Genomic DNA, 19,720 nt, shown 5'->3' on the forward strand with positions numbered 1-19,720 from the left:
ATTCAAGGCGAAGCCACTGCAAATTGTTTTCCGTTCTGCTGTAACCGCAACGTTTAGTGACGGTTACTGGTGGTTTAAAAAATTCCCTACTTTGTTAAAATCATTCATTTAAAAAAAAAACAATTGATGGGTGGCCAGATGATTTAGCAGTGTGGTTGGCAGGCTGTTGTGCTGGTATTTGTGATTTTCCTGGGACATCACCTTTGTGGGACATCCTTGTACGTCACCCAAAGCTTTCGCATCCTTTTTCTCTTCCATTTTTCATGTCTAACTGCAGAGGAGCTCAGCATCTGAGATGGCAAGATCCTTGGGCTGCGCTTGGCCCCAAAAGGAGTCGATAGAGCTCCAGGCAAGGCAGATGTACGCACAGCACTGCAGGACCAGGCCATGCATTACCAACGTTGCCTCCACCTCTTCTAAAATGGATAAATTGTAATTGAAACAAATTATTATAAATGTGCTATAGAATACTAAGAATGAGATTGATTTTTTCTCTGGTTACTTTGCAGCCAGCATGCTGAGAGGTGACGGAAATAGGGATTTGTTTATGCTTCTTGGAGCGGGTGAGGGAAATCCGATAAAGAATCATGAATTTTATTGCAGCTGGAGTTGAAAAATTTGAAGCTCAGCTGAACTGCAAAATTATTGCAACAACTGTTTGGGAAAGTGAGAGGGATGTGATCACAATAATTTTCCTGTATCCATACCTTGTGCGGTGGATTTGTACTATTCCATCTTCCGATTTCATTCTTCTCTCGCTCTGACCTTTTTTACAGCACTACTGAAAAAACCCCATACACGTTTTAAATGTTGTTTGGATTTCTTCCCAGAAAGTGACTAAATCTTCTCAGCTGAGAAGTCCATCACTAGAGAGTTATTGATTTCTGAGCTCTGAGGCTGGAGCGTATTGGTAAGTATTGGAGTGACAGTCGGAATATTGGGCCCTTCCGGAGCAGCCTCCTTTCACAGGAGCAGCCAGCGGGAACAGTGACTGCTGGCTTCCATCCCGAAAGAAAAAAGGCAGACGATCCCAAAGCCATCACACTGGTATCAACGCACACGCGATGAGCAAAATCCTGTATTAAAACGACTGCCTGCTGCAAGGGCATTCCTCAGTCCCAGCACCTCAGTAAGCCAGCTGGTGTCTGTTCCGGTATCTTGAGGCACAGCCTGTGCTACTCCAGGATATATTTACAATACGACTGTGTTTTCTACTCAGACACCTGAAGAGGTGATGGCCAAATATGCCTGATCTTGGTAGAGGAGGAAAAGCCACATTCAGCATCTCCTCCGCTTGCCATTGGCGCTCCTTCCCAAACGGGAATACCACGTGCCTTGTGTGGTGGCTGCAGGGGCAGCCCTTGAAATTGCCTTTTCTTGAAGATTTTGAGATTAAGAAATTAGCCAGCATTAAGTTTTGATAAGGAACTAGTTCTTCCATTGGGAAGTTTATCTTCTAGAACCTCTCACACAACACATGCCAAGAGAGGTGAAGGAGAGTCGTACAGAGCCGTACCTCGGTAGCAGCTCACTGATCATCTTGCTTGTCCTGTTTCTCTCCATTTCCAAGTTGTAAAATGTTTGCAGTGTTGAACGGAACAGCATAGGCCATCCTGGTAAAATAAGAATTTTGGAACATAAAGTTATAGAATCACAGAATCTTTGGGCTGGAAGGGACCTTTCAAGGCCATCTAGTCCAACCCCCTGCAGTGAGCAGGGACATCTGCAACTAGAGCAGGTTGCTCAGAGCCCCCTCCAACCTGACCTGGGATGTTTCCAGGGATGGGGCATCTCCCACCTCTCTGGGCAACATGGGCCAGGGTTTTACCACCCTCACTGACAAAAATTTCTTTGTTATATATAGTCTGAATCTGCCCTCTTTTAGTTTAAAACCCCTTGTCCTGTCGCAACAGGCCCTCCTAAAACGTCTATCCCCATCAAGGACCCTGCACTTGGCCTTGTTGAACCTCATGAGGTTCACGCAGGCCCATGCCTCGAGATTGTCCCGGTCCCTCTGGATGGCATCACCTCCCTCAGGTGTGTCAACTGCACCACTCAGCTTGGTGTCATCTGCAAACTTGGTGAGGGTGCACTCGATCCTACTGTCCATGTCACCGATGAAGATATTAAAGAGTACTGGTCCCAATACAGGCCCCTGAGGGACACCACTCGTCACTCAGCTCCATCTGGACGTTGAACCATTGACCACTACCCTCTGGACGTGACCATCCAACCAATTCCTCATCCATCAAACAGTCCACTCATCAAATCCATCTCTCTCCAACATAAAGACATTTTCCATTTTTCTTTAACCCCGAAGGTCAGTGACTGCAGTTACCAAACCAGCTGAGCTCCTCTAAGGCCTCTACGATGTCTGAGGGTATCTTTCTTCCATACCTCAAAAGATGACTTGCTGAAGTTTAAAATAATGCGTTTAGGTGTTAAAAAGCCGCTGTCATTCATGGCTGAATAGTGCAAGTTGAGTGGTCAAATACAGTTTATTGAAGGGTGGGGAAAAAAAGCTTTCTGGCCTTGTAAGAAGCAGAAAATAGGGCCTTTGCAATAATTTCAATTTAATAAAATGTGGCTCTGACACTGCGTCAAAGTCTGTAACATTTAGAACAAACCCTGGAGGTGGAGATGGAGAGAAGAGCTGGCAGGGCAGGCTTTCATTTATCGTAATTTCTGTAACAATTATAAAGATATGTAGTCTTGAATACTTAAATATATTCCTAGATACTCATAATTTTTTATTCCAAATGTAAAAATCTTAGACAAATACCTCTCTCAAGTCATTAAATTAGCTACCGCTGCGATGTTACATATCCTTATGCTTTTGGCCAATTATCCGTACTTTGAAGAGATTTTCCTGCATTTTTAGGCTGAGATGTATTTGCAGTTACAGAAAATCATGTGTCTGTATCTGTTACTTGCTGTGCTGCCCCTGATTTTCTAACTTCTTCAGTACCTTTACAGTTTGTGTTCCAGTATGTCAGTAAGGAGCTACCAAGGGTATAGTGGCCACTTCCCAGTAAATGTGGAAGCCTGACAAGTATTTGGAGAGCTTTCGTCTAAGTGATGGAAAGTGGTAGGATTATACTTGGTGTCATATGCTTTAACAAATCTATAGATGCTCCTCCTTGAAATCCTTTCTCTCAAGGCTGTGACCATGCATTATCGTCTTGTGGGTTTACAGGCATTTACAAACAGCAAGAAACATAATTTTATCTTAATTGGTGCTGTCAGGTTCACCATCATGCTGAAATAACTGAAATAATTTTTTGGTGTTCAAATATTGCCTATTTCCTCTCACATATTTCTTGAGCTTGAAGCAGAGAAGATACTTTCTGTAACAGAGAGTATCACAGTGACCATGATTGCTCATGGGACAGTTTCCATCACTTCTACTGGAATAACATTACTTCTACAGCACGAAACAAAGGGTGCAGGTGCCAGGTCCTGCCAGAAGCTGTCGGAGGTCCTGCAGCTCCTCCGGCAAACTGGAAGCAAGGCTGAAACAGTTGCCAAAGAGCTGACATTTCTGAGAATGTATTTGATTTGTGATGGAAAGAGAGGAAAAGACAGATGACCAGTGGACTGTGAGATGGACAAAGAAAAGCTGCCGTTGGGAGCTCTGTTGGCTAAACCGGCAGACACCTACCCGTTCTTATCTTATTTTTGCTACAGCATTTCAGTCTTCCAGTTTTGTAAATTTATTTTCTGAGGAAGCCAGTAAGCTCTGTCAATGTAGCTAAATCGCCTGAAGTCCCATAGCAGCTTCGTTTTTCATCCTCTCCCCTTCCTTAATAGCATAAATTCTCCTCAGACCTTGTCTGGAGAGAACTAAAAATGGGTTTAAAGAGGCTCCATTCTTCAGACTCTCAGCTCAGTGAAGTACTAGTCTAGTTTTCTGGATAAAGCACTGTATCAGATAACATTGTGCTAAGTTGTTTTTCTCTAGCCAGCAACTGAAGATAAAACCTGGCCCAACCGAAGATAAAACCAAGCTCCTGTTGGCTCCAGCTCATTGGTGTATCCTGAAACACAACAGCCGCATAAACCCGAGCTTAGAAGTATCCTGGATGTGGCTACAAGAGAGCAGGGCTAGGAACACTGATGTGGGTTAGCACAGGCTAAATTTCTGTCATGCTGTATCAACGGTTATATTTAGGACTGGAGTATAGGGTGCTGGAGCAAGAAGGATTGCATGAAGTTTCTTTTACAACTTTATTTCACAATTGTACAATTGATTTAGATGTTCCCCTTATCTACAGAAAATCTCTTTCCCCCAAATAACGTATTAATAACTACAACGTGCATTTTCTTTGGTTCTTTATTGGCTTCACATTTCTTTCTCATGATCAATTAATTTCGGGACCACGGTGTAGTAGTACTTTTAATTTCTGCAGTAATAGAAAATGTGGTAATTTTATCCAACATGTCTAGTAATTCCCTTTATTTTATTGCTTGGATGTAAGCAGTCATCTAAATTAGTAACAATTTCTTGCAAAGGGTTACTAGCGAGAAAATTGCTGACTTGCAGTCATTTGATCTACAAACATGTTCATTAAAATCAAACGCCTTCCTGGTATTGTGCCCATTTGCACTGCCATCTCTGCTGAAAAATTTTAGTCTTCTACTAAATTGCTGTTTCCTAGTCAACATGATGCCAAAGGGACATAATTAGGCTCTGATTAAGTTTTCCGCAGAAGACACAAATATTCACAGATGTTCTGGTGTTTTTGTTTTGATGGTCTTTTCATACAATCTCTAATTGTCTGACATCCTTTGGTACGCTTAAAATAAATATGGTGTGCACGGGTGTGGGTGTTTGGAATAGGCGAGGCCCTCCTGGAGGAGAGATTTCTTCTGCAAGGAGACTTTTTTATTTTGTGAGAGGTGGCATCCTCGGGACTGGAGACAAAAGAAAGCAAGATGTGCCTTCAGATTCCCCGATTCTCGCCGTTCCTTCAGTAATCCCCTCCTCCCTGTCCTACTTTTCAGCCTGACATTTCTATTCTGGGTTTCACCGCCCTGATTCAGCGGCCCGGTGCAGCCCACGCTGCTGCAGAGGTTCCTTGGAGGGGGAGGTGGGTGCAGAAGGCCTCAGACTTGTCCCTTCCAGCCCAGCTCCCGGGCGCAGCGGCACGTTGGCGGTCGGGCGAGCAGAAGGGGGAAGGATCCCAGGAAGGCCGTCTGACCCCGGCAAGAGGGCTCTCGGAGCCCTCCGTGCTGCGTCACGCCGGCCATCCTCGGGAAACCGGGATGCCCAACCTTCGCGCGTGCTGCCCAGGGAGAGCTCGGTGCCGTCAAACACCCTGCGCTCGTGCTCCCGCGCACCCTCAGCGTTCGTCGACTCTCTGAAGCGCGGGGAGCGACGAGGCACTTTCAACATGCACAAATAGTAGGTCTGACCTCCGAAATTTTGGCTGGCGTCGTGGCCGTGACCGCGCCGGGGCAGCCGAAGCCCCGTTTAAAACTTCGGTCTTAACAGGCAGTAACTTCCCGCCTGCGGCCCACATCCCCTCCGGCAGGAGGGAGGCCGCGGCCGGCACCGGGCCGCTGCAAGCACCCACCGCTGCGCAGGCGAGCTCGGCCCGAGCACGGCGGGGACCCCTCGGCCACCGCCGGGTCCCGGCCCCCGCCGATGCGGGCGGTGTCCGCCAGGCGGCTCCGCGCCCGCCGCCGCGGCGCCGGGGGAGGCGGTGGAGGAGGAGGAGGAGGCGGTGGCGAGGGGAAATTTCCTGCCTGGCTGCCGCCGCCTCGGGCCGGAGACCGCCTGGGCGTCCCGCGGCCGGCCGCGCCCGCCGCCGCTGCGCGGGGGCGCCGAGGGGCCCGCGGAGCCGCCGCCGCGGGAGCCGGCGAGGTGAGCGGAGCCCAGTGCGTGGCGGAGGGAGTGAGGGAGGGAGGGACCCGCGGGCGCGGGGATGCTGCGGCGCCGGGGCCGCCGCCGCCGTCGGCAGGTGCTGCCGGCGGGTGCCGGGGCAGGCTGCCGGCCGGCCCCGCCAGTGCGGAGGCGCGGCCGGGCGATGCCCGCGGGAGGCCGGGCGCATCGGGGAGCGACCGGCGTGGCGTCCTCCGGCCCGCCGGGCTCTCGGAGCCGGCCCTGGCTGCCGGCGCTGCGCCCGGGGCCGCGCTCGCCCCCTCGGGGGACGGGGGGGGCCCCACTCTCCGCGGGGCGCCCGCCCTCGGGAATTGCTGGCGAGCCCGGAGGGACGGGCGCGCTCCAGTGTCGAGGCGAGGTGGCGGGGCCCCGTCTGGCTGGGGGGCCGCTGCCGCAGGCTGGGTCTCGGGGCAATGGGGGGCGCGCACAAGGCGAGTAGCATCGGGGCCGAGGGAGCGGCCGAGCGCCCCGGTGACGGGCGCCCCTGTGAGCTCGCCTCCGCGCCGCCCAGCCGGGAAGCACCGTGGCTCGGCCCTCGGGCGCTTCCCCGGCCCCTAGGACGGGGCTCGCCTGTGAACTTCAGCTCTACAAAGCCATTTGTCTCCCGTCAGCGCATCCGCACCGCTTTCATCCAGCTCTTCCCGAGGTGAGCGGGGCTGCGGGTATGCATTCAGGGGTGCGGGACCAACGGCCGAGGGGTGACATGGCTGTGTACAAACCCTTTTACTTTCCCTTGGGCGAGATTAGCGCCGTTTAAGTTCCACTTGTGCCGTTTATGGGTTTGCTTTTACGTTGGTTCACGCCGGCAGAGCCGCCGGGAGCGGTGGGAAGAGCACCTGGTTGTGTGGAGGTAGGTGTAAATCCCGCAGCTGCGGAAAAACTTTGCGTTTTCCTCATACAGGCTGTGAGGGAGAAATCAAATGAGGCTTTCATGAGGAAAAATCGAATGTATTGCTTCCAAAACCAAAGGGGTTCCTCCCCCCCGGTTTATGTTTTTGCTTAATGTACTAGGGAAAATAATGACAAACCTCACAAAGATAATGTGAGACAGTTAAACGTTGTCTTTACATCATTGGATTTTTTTTTCACTTTAATCATGGGTTGTAAAAAGGGTTAATGGATGTCTGCTGTGAGATTGAACAGTGGTTTTTAATTGGGAGAGGGCATCTCTTAATGTTTTGTAATTTTTCAGTGAGGTTGCTCTCCTTGTGGGTTATTTCCATAGAGTGAGGTGATTTAGTGTGCGTTCAGCTGCGTAGCTTCTAAACCACTGCCTGTGTCTGACCTGCATGGGGTAGAGACCACCGCGTTAAAAGAAATGACATCGCTTATTAAGCTTTTTCCCTAAGATGTAAGCTCTACGAGAAAACTTAGATGGTACAAAGAGGCCGAGAATTGAAACGTGTTTATTACCGGCATGGCAATCTTAGCTTCTGTGGGTGTTGTGCTTTGGGGCTTGTAAAAAAAAAAAAAACAAACACAAAAAGGTAACTTTTGATGAAAATTAATGACATTCTTTAAAATGACATCATGTTTCCAGATGAGTGTTTTATGTGGATATACTGTGCTCTCCTTGTTCAGGAAGCACGTTAAGTTCCCGATTTGCTTCGCTAGGTAATAAATGAAACCCTTTAAGGCTTGATGTGGGAAGATGCAGGTGGTCCTGGTGGCACCAGCCCCATCTTGTCCTTGCTGGAGCTGGAAGTTGGGCCTTGAAGGAGAGGAGTCCCTAGCAGGGGTGAGGATCTCTGCTTACTGCCGGTGGCACGCAGGGGCTTGCGGGGCAGCCTGCCTCTGCTGGGGTGGTACTTGTGCCCCGAGAAAGGGGCAAGGGTAGCGGTGGGACAAGCAGGGACCATCTGGCTGAGGGCTCTCTGCGCTGGTGTGGGTGCAAACATCACGTATGGGGGCTCTGCCTTGGGGGGCAGTGGAAGGGAGTTGAGCTAAAAACATTTGTTTTCTCAAGTGACAAAGTCAGGTGGTTTAGAAATGTGGGAGAAGAAGGGAGAAAAAATGCGAGAAACAAAATGATGTGGGTGTAGTGTTTGATTGCTTGAATTTGCTCTGTCTTTGCTGACAAATAAAAGAGTTACACAGGAGCTGTGTTACACCAGCCGTCCTTGCTGGCAGTGCTTTCATCAACATACTCTGTTCCTTAAATACATTTAGCATATTCTTCAGAGTAAAAGATAAAAACAGAATCCCTAGTTTAAAAGCTTCCTATGCCCTGGACACCTTTAACAAAACCAGACATCTTCCTATCCCTCAAATCAGTGCGATGCAGCTGTTTGGACTGCAGTAGTTTAACCTCAGGCTGTGAAGTGCAGGTACAAAGATGATTTAAGTTTAGCACATTTGGGTCCTAGTTCGCTTTTGTATCTTGCTTTCTTTCCCCTTTTCCACTTCCTATGTTTATGTTTATCTATCTGTTATCTAGCTCCATCAGCATTTTTTTCACCTACATGAGTTGAAGGCTGATATCTGCCAGAACAGCTGTCTTGAATCCCTGTTTTTCTTGCCCTTATTTTCATTCCCCCTGCCCAACCTGTTGCATTCCTGGTTCCCAGATTATACGGCCCAGACAATGTCAGAAATACACCATGTGGGCTGAAATTGTGGGAAGCTGGAAAGTGGTGGTTCGGGGACTGTGCAGGTTCGAGGTCTGTGTAAGACCTTCCTCTTCCACGAGTTCCCGTGGAGCTGAAGCAGAGGACAGGCAGAGCTGTCGTCCTTGCGTTGCACACACGCGAGCGGGCTCTTGCACATCCTAAGTGGAAAGGCGTACGGGGATTTTGAAGTTACTGTTTTCTTGGCGTCTTTGTCACAGGATGGTGTGTGCTTCATTATAGCAAAACTTGCACTTGTTAAGTGAGTTTGTTGATTGCAAGACACCTGCCTCGCACTGTGTCCATCATGTGATTTTTGAGTCTTCTGTAAGACAAATTGTACCATAAGTTGTTTTTTTGGAGCCACTGGTTTATGGACCAAAGCTGCAGAGCTGTGTATTGACTGAACTAGTTTTAGAGCATGTTACAGGAGTACTTGACCGGTGTACTTGGTGACCTTTTTCATTTAAGTGGTTACATGAAAAAAAATGGGTGGCTGTCAGTTGACAAACCTCAAGGTGAAAAAGAGCTGTAGGAAACCTGCGGTGCTGTCACAGCTGTCCTTGGTGTTTTTGGAGAAGTCAGCTACACATGTTATCAATAAAGTGCTTATATACTTCTTCATGTTTGAAGATGTCCTGTAAATGCACTCACCAAGATTTCTGAGCAGGTCAGTCGTACTGTAGCGAAGAACAAAAAAGAGCCAAGGCAAGTGTCGAACGCTTGTGAGGGATGAAAACCAGAAAGCTAAAGAGGAATACTGAATGTTTGCCTTACTGATGTGAACAGAGTCCACCCTGCTCACTGGAGGAGTGGGAGGTTCTGCAGGAGAAATTGTTCAATTATGTCGAGAACCTCCTTGGAATGTTATTGTCATTTTATAAATGTGATACTGTATTTCAAGCTCTATTTCCAAAATACTCTTCAGCATAGATTTATGGCAGAGCTTAACACCAGGCAGAGATGCTGTGTCTGAAGGTTGTATGGGAGCACTTGAAGGCCATCAGCAATGAGTGGAGGTGCTTTAGTGGAAAAATCTTGCCTTTACATAGGAATGTTAAGGTGAATGACTCTGTATCTGCAAATACAGAGATGGAGAGCTGCATCAGGAATTATTGCTCGTTTAAAATGGAAGGCCTGTTGCCGTAATCATCATGTGTAAATTTAGAGATAACCACGTGGTTTGCCCGATCCTGCAATGCAAGCTGTATGCTGCATTTCAAGGAAATATTTTATTTTTTTAAATTCATGTATAAATAGTGTAGTAAAACCAGTCTGTTTTCCTGGTTGTTCCTGGTGAATAATGTATGCAAAACTTGATTACTTGCTCCACATCCAGCGCACGCTGGGATGCTGCGAGTGGCCCGGGAAGCAGCGGCGGAGGAGCCAAACGTGAGGGCTGCCATCGTGATACTGCGGTGAGCAGGTCTCTGTTTCTTGATAGGCATTTCATTATTGATTTCTTGATACAATATTAATGAAAGCAGAATCCCTCTGCAACCCAAAAATATAATTTGGTGCCCTGTAATCGAAAGTATTGTAAATTGAGTTGATACATTATTAAAGAGTTCTGAATTACGTATTCTTCGAGGAGCATCGTGTATGGGTACACTGTACGTGATGCTCGTTTCATGGGTTGAGAGCTGTCGCGGAGAATGGTTCAGATACTGCTTTAACTGATTTGTGATGTGATACAGCAGAATTCAAGCTGAATGAAAAGTGGCTGTGGCCACCAGGCTGCTCTGTGCAGGCTTTCTGCATCCTTTTTATCTGTAACCTTATTATTTTTCCTCATTGCCTGTGCCCTTCTGCGCGAGGTTTCATCCCCGGATAGTCTTTGTCCTGATAACAAGAGGTATTGTACAATCCCAGGTGCTGTAAGAGTTAATCTTAAAAGAAAGAAAAAAAGTGGCTGTATTTATTTCAAACTTTTTGCTGAAATGTAGGTAACTTTTAAATATGTATGTACAACAGACAGGAAAATTGTGTAAGCTGGAGTTGTAATGAGATACTGATAAGACCAAGATTAGGAGAAACTCAGCAGCAGCAATTTATTGAAATATTTGTACAGAATTTATTTTTGAGTGAGTCACAACATGGAACATATTTTTAAGGCACGTGCACAGTGTTTGCTTTTTAATTCAGTCGACTTACTGCAGGTATAATAATTCCATCAGTGATATCCTTTTGCCTGCCAAAATCCTCTGTGTTGTCTGCAGAGGATGCCTTTGGGAAATGGAAGAATAGATGGGAGATTTTCTTGCTGATAGGAGAGGATAATGCTGTTGGAGTGTATTTTGACTGCAGTGTGCTCAGATTTTAGTTCCTAAGTAAGCCTGCCAATCGGTTACCTCCAGTGGAACAGCTCCCTGAAGAAGTGTAGCATTAAAGGCTGGTTTGTTGGGGTTTTTTTTCCTATCCTCCTGGTCCCAGCAGTGAGGTAGGGACGCGTGGCCTCGCTGACAGTCTGTGCTGGCACCCGCGGCCCATGGACGGGAGCCCTTGCCCTGCGCGGGGGGAGCTGCCTCCGCACAGCCCCGTCTGCTGCTCACCGAGTACATCTCCTGTCGAACAGCGATGCCCTAAAAATGCCCTTTGACTCCTGCCTAGTGACTCACTGTTGGAAGTGGCAAAGTTAAAAGCTGCTCGCAGAGATCTAGTGCTTGCCCACGCGGAAGTGATGTGTCTGTGTTCAAAGGTGTTTCCTGGCTAAGGGAAGAAATAAAACTGGGAAGAAATTTGTTGGGGTAGTTTGTTGCTTGGAAAAAGTGACACAACTCAGTCGTGGGTTTTTCTATCCCTTTTATCCCCGCTGTAAAAAGGAAAAAGAGCTCTAGTCCTGAAAACTTAGGTTATTAGAGATTTTTCTAATGTGAAGTAATAATTTTCAGTAAGAATGAGAGGTCCGCACAGGTAAAACTAAAAAATAAAACTGTAAATCAGGTAGAGCTGAGATGAGGTACGAACTAAAAAAAAAAAAAAGAAAGTGATGGAAATGACAGTTTTTGGATTATTGCTGTTGAGAAGAGGCAGCTATTTCATGCAGGAGAGTCAGGATGCCGCAGCTGAGGAAGCTGTACCGATCGCGCTGCTGATCACCGAAGATGGCACGCACACACAAGGATGCAGCAAGGCCAGGAATCACCAGGAAGAACGCAGTCTCAAAAAGCCTTTAGGTCAATAGTGCTATGAATTTTGAGGAAAAAGCGAGTAAGCAAATAGCAGATGACTTACAAGGGGAGCAATTGAAAATTGTGTTACTTCTGTCAGTTAAAAATATGAGGACAGTATAATTAGATAAACTGGAGGGTAAACATTTCTACCACAGCAAGGGAGTTGGAGGAGACCTCTTAGTTCATCTTTCCCCAGGGCTCGGTTCTGGGGCCGGTCTTGTTCAATATCTTTATTGATGATCTGGACAAGGGGACCGAGTGCTCCCTCAGTAAGTTTGCAGATGACACCAAGCTGGGTGGAAGTGTTGATCTGCTGGAGGGCAGGAGGGCTCTGCAGAGGGATCTGGACAGGCTGGATCGATGGGCCGAGATCAACCGTATGAGGTTTAATAAGGCCAAGTGCCGGGTCCTGCACTTTGGCCACAACAACCCCATGCAACGCTACAGGCTTGGGGAGGAGTGGCTGGAGAGCAGCCCGGAGGAAAAGGACCTGGGGGTGCTGGTTGACAGCCGGCTGAACATGAGCCGGCAGTGTGCCCAGGTGGCCAAGAAGGCCAACAGCGTCCTGGCCTATATCAGCAATGGTGTGGCCAGCAGGAGTAGGGAAGTGATCGTGCTCCTGTACTCGACACTGGTGAGGCCGCACCTCGAATCCTGTGTTCAGTTTTGGGCCCCTCACTCCAAGAAGGATGTTGAGGTGCTGGAGCGTGTCCAGAGAAGGGCAACGGAGCTGGGGAGGGGGCTGGAGCACAAGTCCGATGAGGAGCGGCTGAGGGAACTGGGGGTGTTCAGTCTGGAGAAGAGGAGGCTGAGGGAAGCCCTCATCGCTCTCTACAGCTACCTGAAAGGGGGTTGTGGTGAGGTGGGGGTTGGTCTCGTCTTCCAAGTAACCAGTGATAGGACGAGAAGAAATGGCCTCAAGTTGCACCGGGGGAGGTTTAGATTGGATATTAGGAAAAATTTCTTCACCGAGAGGGTGGTCAGGCATTGGCACAGGCTGCCCAGGGAGGTGGTGGAGTCGCCATCTCTGGAAGTGTTCAAAAAACGTGTGGATGTGGCGCTTCAAGACATGGTTTAGAGAACATGGTGGCACTGTGTTAATGGTTGAACTTGGTGATCTTGAAGGTCTTTCCCAACGTAGTGATTCTGTGATCTTACTTCTAGGTTTTGTTGCTCTGGAGGCACTAGAGGATAATTAAGAATGAGATGCGCAACTTTGTGTCCATGACAAAATCTTACTCTCTTGACACCAATCGGTTACAGGTTTCCTGGTGGTTGTGTGTTTCTTTTGATTGTTGTGGTTCTTGAGTTTTCTTCCTCTTCAGTAAAATCAGTACCTCTTTCATCCGAAAGAAGTTTTAAAGAAAGCTTAGCTAAAACAGAGCGCTGCTGTAGTTCATGACTGTGCCCATCGCAAGGGACTGGTTGAAGACCAGCAGAGTAATTTTGGTTATCGGCCAGCACAACCAGACTGAGAGGAATTGTGGGAGCACGGTGCTTTTAAACATCACTTTCCTGTGGATGTGGTGTAATGTGGATTGTAATGAGGACAGAACAGTTTGGTGGTTTGCATAGAGCTAGTACTTCCCTGGCCTGTGGTCTTGCAACCTAAAGGTCGTGGTGCCCCATGGTCTGCTGGTGTCCTGTCTAGGTATTCCCAAGGGTGAGACCACACTCCATGAGGTTCACACTATGTCTTCTTTTATTTTGGCATTTGCTCCCATAATTTTTTACTTCCCTTGGTTCTTTTAATGAAAATTTTTATCAGGAAAATGAGCAAAAGCCCATGGAATCATGACTTGAAGCCAACGATGAGAATTTGTGGTTAAAGACCCTCTTGCTTTCAGTATATTTGATAAAGGATCTGTAAATATTTCCTTAACAAGAGCTGCAGTTCTTTAGCTTCAGAGCAGTTTTCTGCTCTTACTACATGGGATGCATTTTGATTTGTTTCTTAGAGGGGCAATTCACTTTTCAACCTTTCTGTCTTCTAATTTATTTTTGGTATAACGTGGCAGTTTGTAAGCATATCTGTGTGTGAAATCTGTGAAGAGTTTACCATAACTTATTAAGATACTTTCTTGTGTCTCTTGCCTGAGTAGCGCTAGGTCTGTTCTTGCTCGTAGTGGGCTTCAGTTGCAGTTTTAGACTTCCAGTGCTGTCCGACTCTGATCAGAGCAGTGTGAACCTTTCAGAGCAGACTTTAAAATTGTTTTTTTTCCTAACAGATTTTTATTGCTGAAGATGCTGCTTTCTTTACCCGTAGCTGTTTCTTAACTCAATTCCAAACTAACGGCACAAATTAAAAAAAGCAAGCAAAACCGAATGTATACATCCAACACAAATATATCTATAACCCTTCCTTCACCTTGCTTACCATTTCTTTTAGTAAATTCCATTTTTATTGTCTTTTGCTCTTTAATCTTGTCATCTTTGCTGTTCGTCCTTTGATTACTTTTCTTTGCATTCCTAGCCTTAGTTTCTGCTGTAATGTGCTGTATATTGCTTGAGCTACAGTGCTGTGCTTTTCTGAGTAGTAGGCTATTGATTTAAGCAAGCAATGAATAATGTTTGTATCCCGTGTTGTACGGGTTAAGATGTCTCGGGTACTTCATGAGGTTTTTTATTTAGATTTGGGTTTCATGAATGCATTTAATCACACTGCGCAATGTCACTTAAAATATTTAATTATGCAACAGTATTAATTTATCTGCTGCCTGTGTTTCTACTAATCTTGTACAACTGGGCAAAGTTGGCAAATTGCTAGTGAGAGCAAGATCGTGGTAAAAAAGCTTTCATAACGCATAAGAAAAGCCTTTGTATAACCAAGTTAAAATGATATATGCTTTTCCTGTTACATATAGGGATGAGTTTAAATGGGTTCACATTATCATTTCGTTTGCAGTTGTCAAAAACTCATTAATTTTAAATCAAACTACCTAGCTTGCTGCTTCAAATTGCTTTTAAATTACACATGTGCTGATCAATCTTGAAAAGCCAAATTAAAACCTCAGCTGAGGGCGCATTTCAAGGCCACAGATACAACACTTAATTCTAATCTGTTTTTCACAGGCTAACCTCCCACCTCCAGCACCTCTCTGGTTCCCAGCAGAACTGGGGGGAGAGGAAGTTTTAGTGACTTAAGTATTTCTAGGAAGGCGGGGAGGAAAGGAAGAGGTGGAAACAGGGAGCTATATTTAAATAGTGACCTACTTGCATTACTTAGTTTAAACTGTTAGAAACAAGCTTAGGAAGATGTGATGTTGAAATAATTGGTACTATGACAATGTGTGATTTTCCAAGGAGACTTGCTCCTATTTTACTCTACGTCCCTCTCTTTCACCTGAGCGCAACATGGCTTGACCTGGGATACAGAATGATGTGCAGGAGAGCTCCTGGCAGTCAGATTGGTCACTTCTTGTTTTTTAACGTATTTAACTAGCAAACTGCAGAAGTTATTTAGAAGTTATGTAGAATTCTAGTACCTTGACTGAGTTGTAATTTGTACTGAAAAAGCTTAAGAATTGCTGTACTACGTCAACCTAATTACCCTTGAAATTTGGCCTTGTTTACCAGGATCTTCAGAGGAGGAAACTTGAATAATTTCCTTCGAAAATCACTGAACCCTTAAAACTTTCTCTGTAAACAGGGTTTTACTTTTCTAAAGGCCCTTCGTTAGCAGTTTATTCTTTAAAATGAAAGCTTAATGCTTTCCAAAAGAGATTACATATTTTGTCTAGTGTAGCCTTGTGTGCAGTTAATATCTCCAGGCTCAGTTCCGCCAGTCTGCTGCTGTCCCACCAGTGGGTCTGCATGCTGCTTTTTCCTCCAGTAATGTTATATTTAAATATAATTTATAGAATCATATATTATTTGGGTTGGAAGGGACCTTTAAAGGTTATTTACATTAAATTATTGAAATATAATTTAGCAGGTTAATAGTGCACAATATCTTTTAGATTATTTTTGTGTTATTATTTAGCCCTTCCTAATCTACTAGGTTCTTTCACATCAGCTTTAGCAACTGTAATGTCTATATTATGTGTGGGTTTTACTTTTAAAAAGTGGGGAAAAAAAAAAAAAGATCCTGCAATGACTGACACTCCGTGGCATCTTCTGTATCTTACAAGGATACAAGGAGAGAAGAGCGACGTTGGAAACGTTGGATACTGGCAACGTTGGAAACAGCTTGCACCGTACTGTTCCCCGGTAACGTACTGACTTCTTGGGGGCATTGTGCTTTGACTGATGCTTGACTGCAGTCGGTATTTTCATAGCTGTCAGCCTCTGTGGGAAATGGAGGTACCTTCTGTTCCTCTTTGGGGATTGTATCAAGGAGAACTGAACCCCAGTGGCGATCAGAAGGAAAGGAGCTCAGAGCCCAGGAGCTGCTGCTGGTGTATCTCCAGCCCGTCCCTGTAATCCGTGCGGTGCTAATGATTTACATAATTAATGCTATGCAGGATGCTTTGATGCTGAAGACCTTCTTTAAGGACAGTATTGCTCGCTGTACTTTTCTTGAAATTGGACTTAAAGGTGGCTGGTTATGAAATGCTGAAAGGAGAAGAAAGTTTATTAGAAAATTCTCTCTGGGGGTGGGCTGTGATTTTTATGTTCTTAAAGGAGAAATTGTCCTGCTTGCAAAATGAGATGAAAGGTGTGCAGTGCTTGCTCTTCCAGCAATAGTTGAGCAAAAGAAAAATCTTTTGGTTTCTGAGACGGTGCATTTAGTTACTTGCGGGGCCCGGTGCCCCCAGCGCCGCCGTCAGCCCCCCCAGCCGGGCAGGGCAGGGCAGGGGTAAGGACAGGCTGGGGGGGCTGAGGGCAGGGAGCGATCACTCACCAGGGGCCGTCACGGGCAGCGCAGGCTCGGCCTGGGGACGGCCGGTTCATTTACTGCCAGTCACACCAGAGCGGGGGAGCGAGAAATAACCCCGAATCTTGAAACCGCTTCCCCCACCCTCCCTCCTGCGCTGCCCATTTCTCTCCCTGCTCCCCCCGAGCGGCGCAGGGGGACGGGGAATGGCGGCTGTGGTCAGTCCATCCCACGCGGCCTCTGCCGCTCCTTCCTCCTCAGGGGAGGACTCCTCACGCTCTGCCCTGCTCCAGCATGGGGTCCCTCCCGCGGGAGACCGTCCTCCACGGACTTCTGCAGTGTGAGTCCTTCCCACGGGCTGCGGTTCTTCACCAGCTGCTCCAGCCCGGGTCCCCCACGGGTGCCGTCCTTCAGGAACAGGCTGCTCCAGCCTGGGTCCCCCACGGGTGCCGTCCTTCAGGAACAGGCTGCTCCAGCCTGGCCCCGCGGGGTCCCAGGTCCTGCCAGCAAACCTGCTCCAGCCGGGGCTCCTCTCTCTCCCCACGGGGCCACAGGGCCTGCCAGGAGCCGGCCCCAGCGCGGGCTGCCCGCGGGGTCACGGCCTCCTTCGGGCATCCCCCTGCCCCGGCGTGGGGCCCTCCCCGGGTGCGGGTGCAGATCTGCTCCCCGTGGAGCTCCATGGCCGCAGGGGCACAGCCGGCCTCCCCGGGGACTTCCCCGGGGGCTGCTGGGGACCCTCTGCTCCGGCGCCTGGAGCCCTCCTGCCCCTCCTGCCCCGAGCTGGGGGCTGCAGGGCTGCTCCTCTCACATGTTCCCACTCCTCTCTCTGGCTGCCATTGTGCAGGTTTCCCCGCCTTAACTCTGCTCTCCCAGAGGCGCTGCCGCCGTCGCTGGCGGGCTCGGCCATGGCCAGCGGCAGGTCCATCCTGGAGCTGGCTGGCGTTGGCTCTGTCGGACATGGGGGAAGCTTCTGCCAGCCAAAACCAGCCAAAACTGCTACCAAACCCTCGCCACACAAAGCCAAGGCATTATCTTAGCCCCTGTGGCAAGGTAGGACCCTCAAGCGACTGTATTTTTGGAGAGAAAGCTTATTTTGGACTTCTTGGAGAGTGGATAAATAAGAATCTGCTGTCCCTGCCTAGCCTGGCTCTGGTCTGCTGAGATCTGTCCCCTCTGGAGGGAAACTGTTCTGGCCCTTAAAAACAACACAGTATGATTTGGGGACAGACCATCCCTGAGCTTTCGTCCCTAGTGCACCTCATTCCGAAAGCTGGGCCGTGGCTGCCTGCCCCGCGGGACGCTGCCTTCGCTGGGAGCTGTAATCGGAACCAGCTCCGGAGCGTGGGAAAGGAAGGAACTATCCTGCAGGATGGCGGTTTGCAGAAATATGCCCAGCTGTCAAGGGGCCGGGCGGGGGAAAAGCAAGGTTTTGTCATTTTTTCATCTAGAAATGCATTCACTGCTGTGTACCAGTTTTTGGGGGTGTTATATGCTTTTATGTTTGCCTTCATACCCAAATTTTTATCTGTTTTGAACTCTTTAAGTTTAATGACTTCTACTAAACATGCATCTCCTTCAAAACCTCCAGGCTCTCCCGTTCTCTCACGGCTGACCATGAAGCTGTTGTACTGTGCAGTGACACAGCCTCATCTCTATCCAACAGTGCTTTGGCCAGCTTTTAACATCTTAAATGATGAAGTTACTATGCAAAGACATGTTGAAACGTTGGTGGATTTCTGCTTATTCATTTAACATACTGCGCAACATGCAGTAATGTTTTTCACGGTGTTGGTGTGTGGCTGTCCCGCAGGAGCTCTGCCAGTGCTCCGTCCTGCTGCTTGGAGCCCTCGTTGCATCCAAGTAATTAATATCCTCAGCACTGATTGGATCCATCAGGCTTGATTTTTATTAAGCTGCTTGCAAAATACATTTTTGAAGCTGTTGGTAGCTCGGACACGTGACAGTTACTTCCCCAAAATACGTGTGCTCTGCCTGGAAGTGGATAGCTGCATTCTCATCCTCATCCCTGGGCTTTTCGCCCGTAGTGCTAAACCCCGTAATAACTGTTGGATGACTGATAATGGAAACATCGCCTTTGTAGCAAACACAAAGTAAGGGCCCGGCGTGGTTCAAGTGGTTTTCAAATGTCTGGGCTGTATTACAGAAAATAGCATCTCCTCATTTACTGCTCTCTGTAGGTGTGTTTTATAATGGCCAAGAAATAAAGGCTGATGATTCAAGGTCAATGGGACGGCACACTGGTGGGATGTGTTGATAGATATCCGTTAGTAAAATTCATAGTAGGATCACTTTGAAGACATTCCTTTTATAAAAGTAAATTTATGAAAAATGTATTGTATTTTACTTTTAAAAACATTAGAAACAAACAAAAAACCCCCCACAAAAAAAACAAACTAAAAGGCTTGTCCTGCAAAGAATGATATGCCCCTTTGACGCTTTAATGCTCAGGTTCATACGCTCCTTTTTTAAGTAGATGGACAGATTGAAGTTCAGAGAATAGGTGTTAAATCGCAGCTCAGAATCGGAGCTAGGCTATTCTGTCTGCCTCCCAGTAGTCAGGTTATTCTCATAACAAGGAGAATGAAATACACCTTGCAGCCCCTCAGAGAAATAGTCCTCTTACACAGTGCGTGGGTGTGAACTTTTATGATTTTTCTGTGTTTGGGACCATGTCCTTGGGCTGCCTCTTGCTAGTTGGTTGGTGTTTGCATACCCAGAACGTTGAATACATATAAGAAATGTGTATTCATACTGGCAGTATTTTAACACTACTGCTTTTGCTATGATCAAAATGGAAACTTGATGGTTGGGTAAATTTTCATGCTGTTGTATCTCTGTATAAGGCATACTGCTGTAAATACAGTTATCAACCTCAGACGTCTTGCTTGATACTGTGTTTTTTCCAAGATGAATTTAATGTATTCATGTGTTTTCAAAAGCAAATTATTTGTGAATGTCACATAATTAAAGCCTCTGGGAACCTAGATGCATCGCTATTTTAATATTACTGGAAATTTGAAAACTTGTATTTCCCAGTTCAAAAACTTGTGTATGTGTACTTCCCAGCAGTGTATCCCTAAAATAGCTGGTCGGTTTGCTTAAGCTCTGTCTTTCGTCACTAGAGAGCATCTTCTGCAGGGATAATTCAGACAACATGTGGACTTCTGTTCTGTACTGAGGGGACTTCTTGTCTGGAGACACTTGTCCTACCTTGTCCCTC

Source organism: Phaethon aethereus (genome assembly GCF_964289735.1).
Source record: "Phaethon aethereus genome assembly, chromosome: 7".
Lineage (NCBI taxonomy): Eukaryota > Metazoa > Chordata > Aves > Phaethontiformes > Phaethontidae > Phaethon > Phaethon aethereus.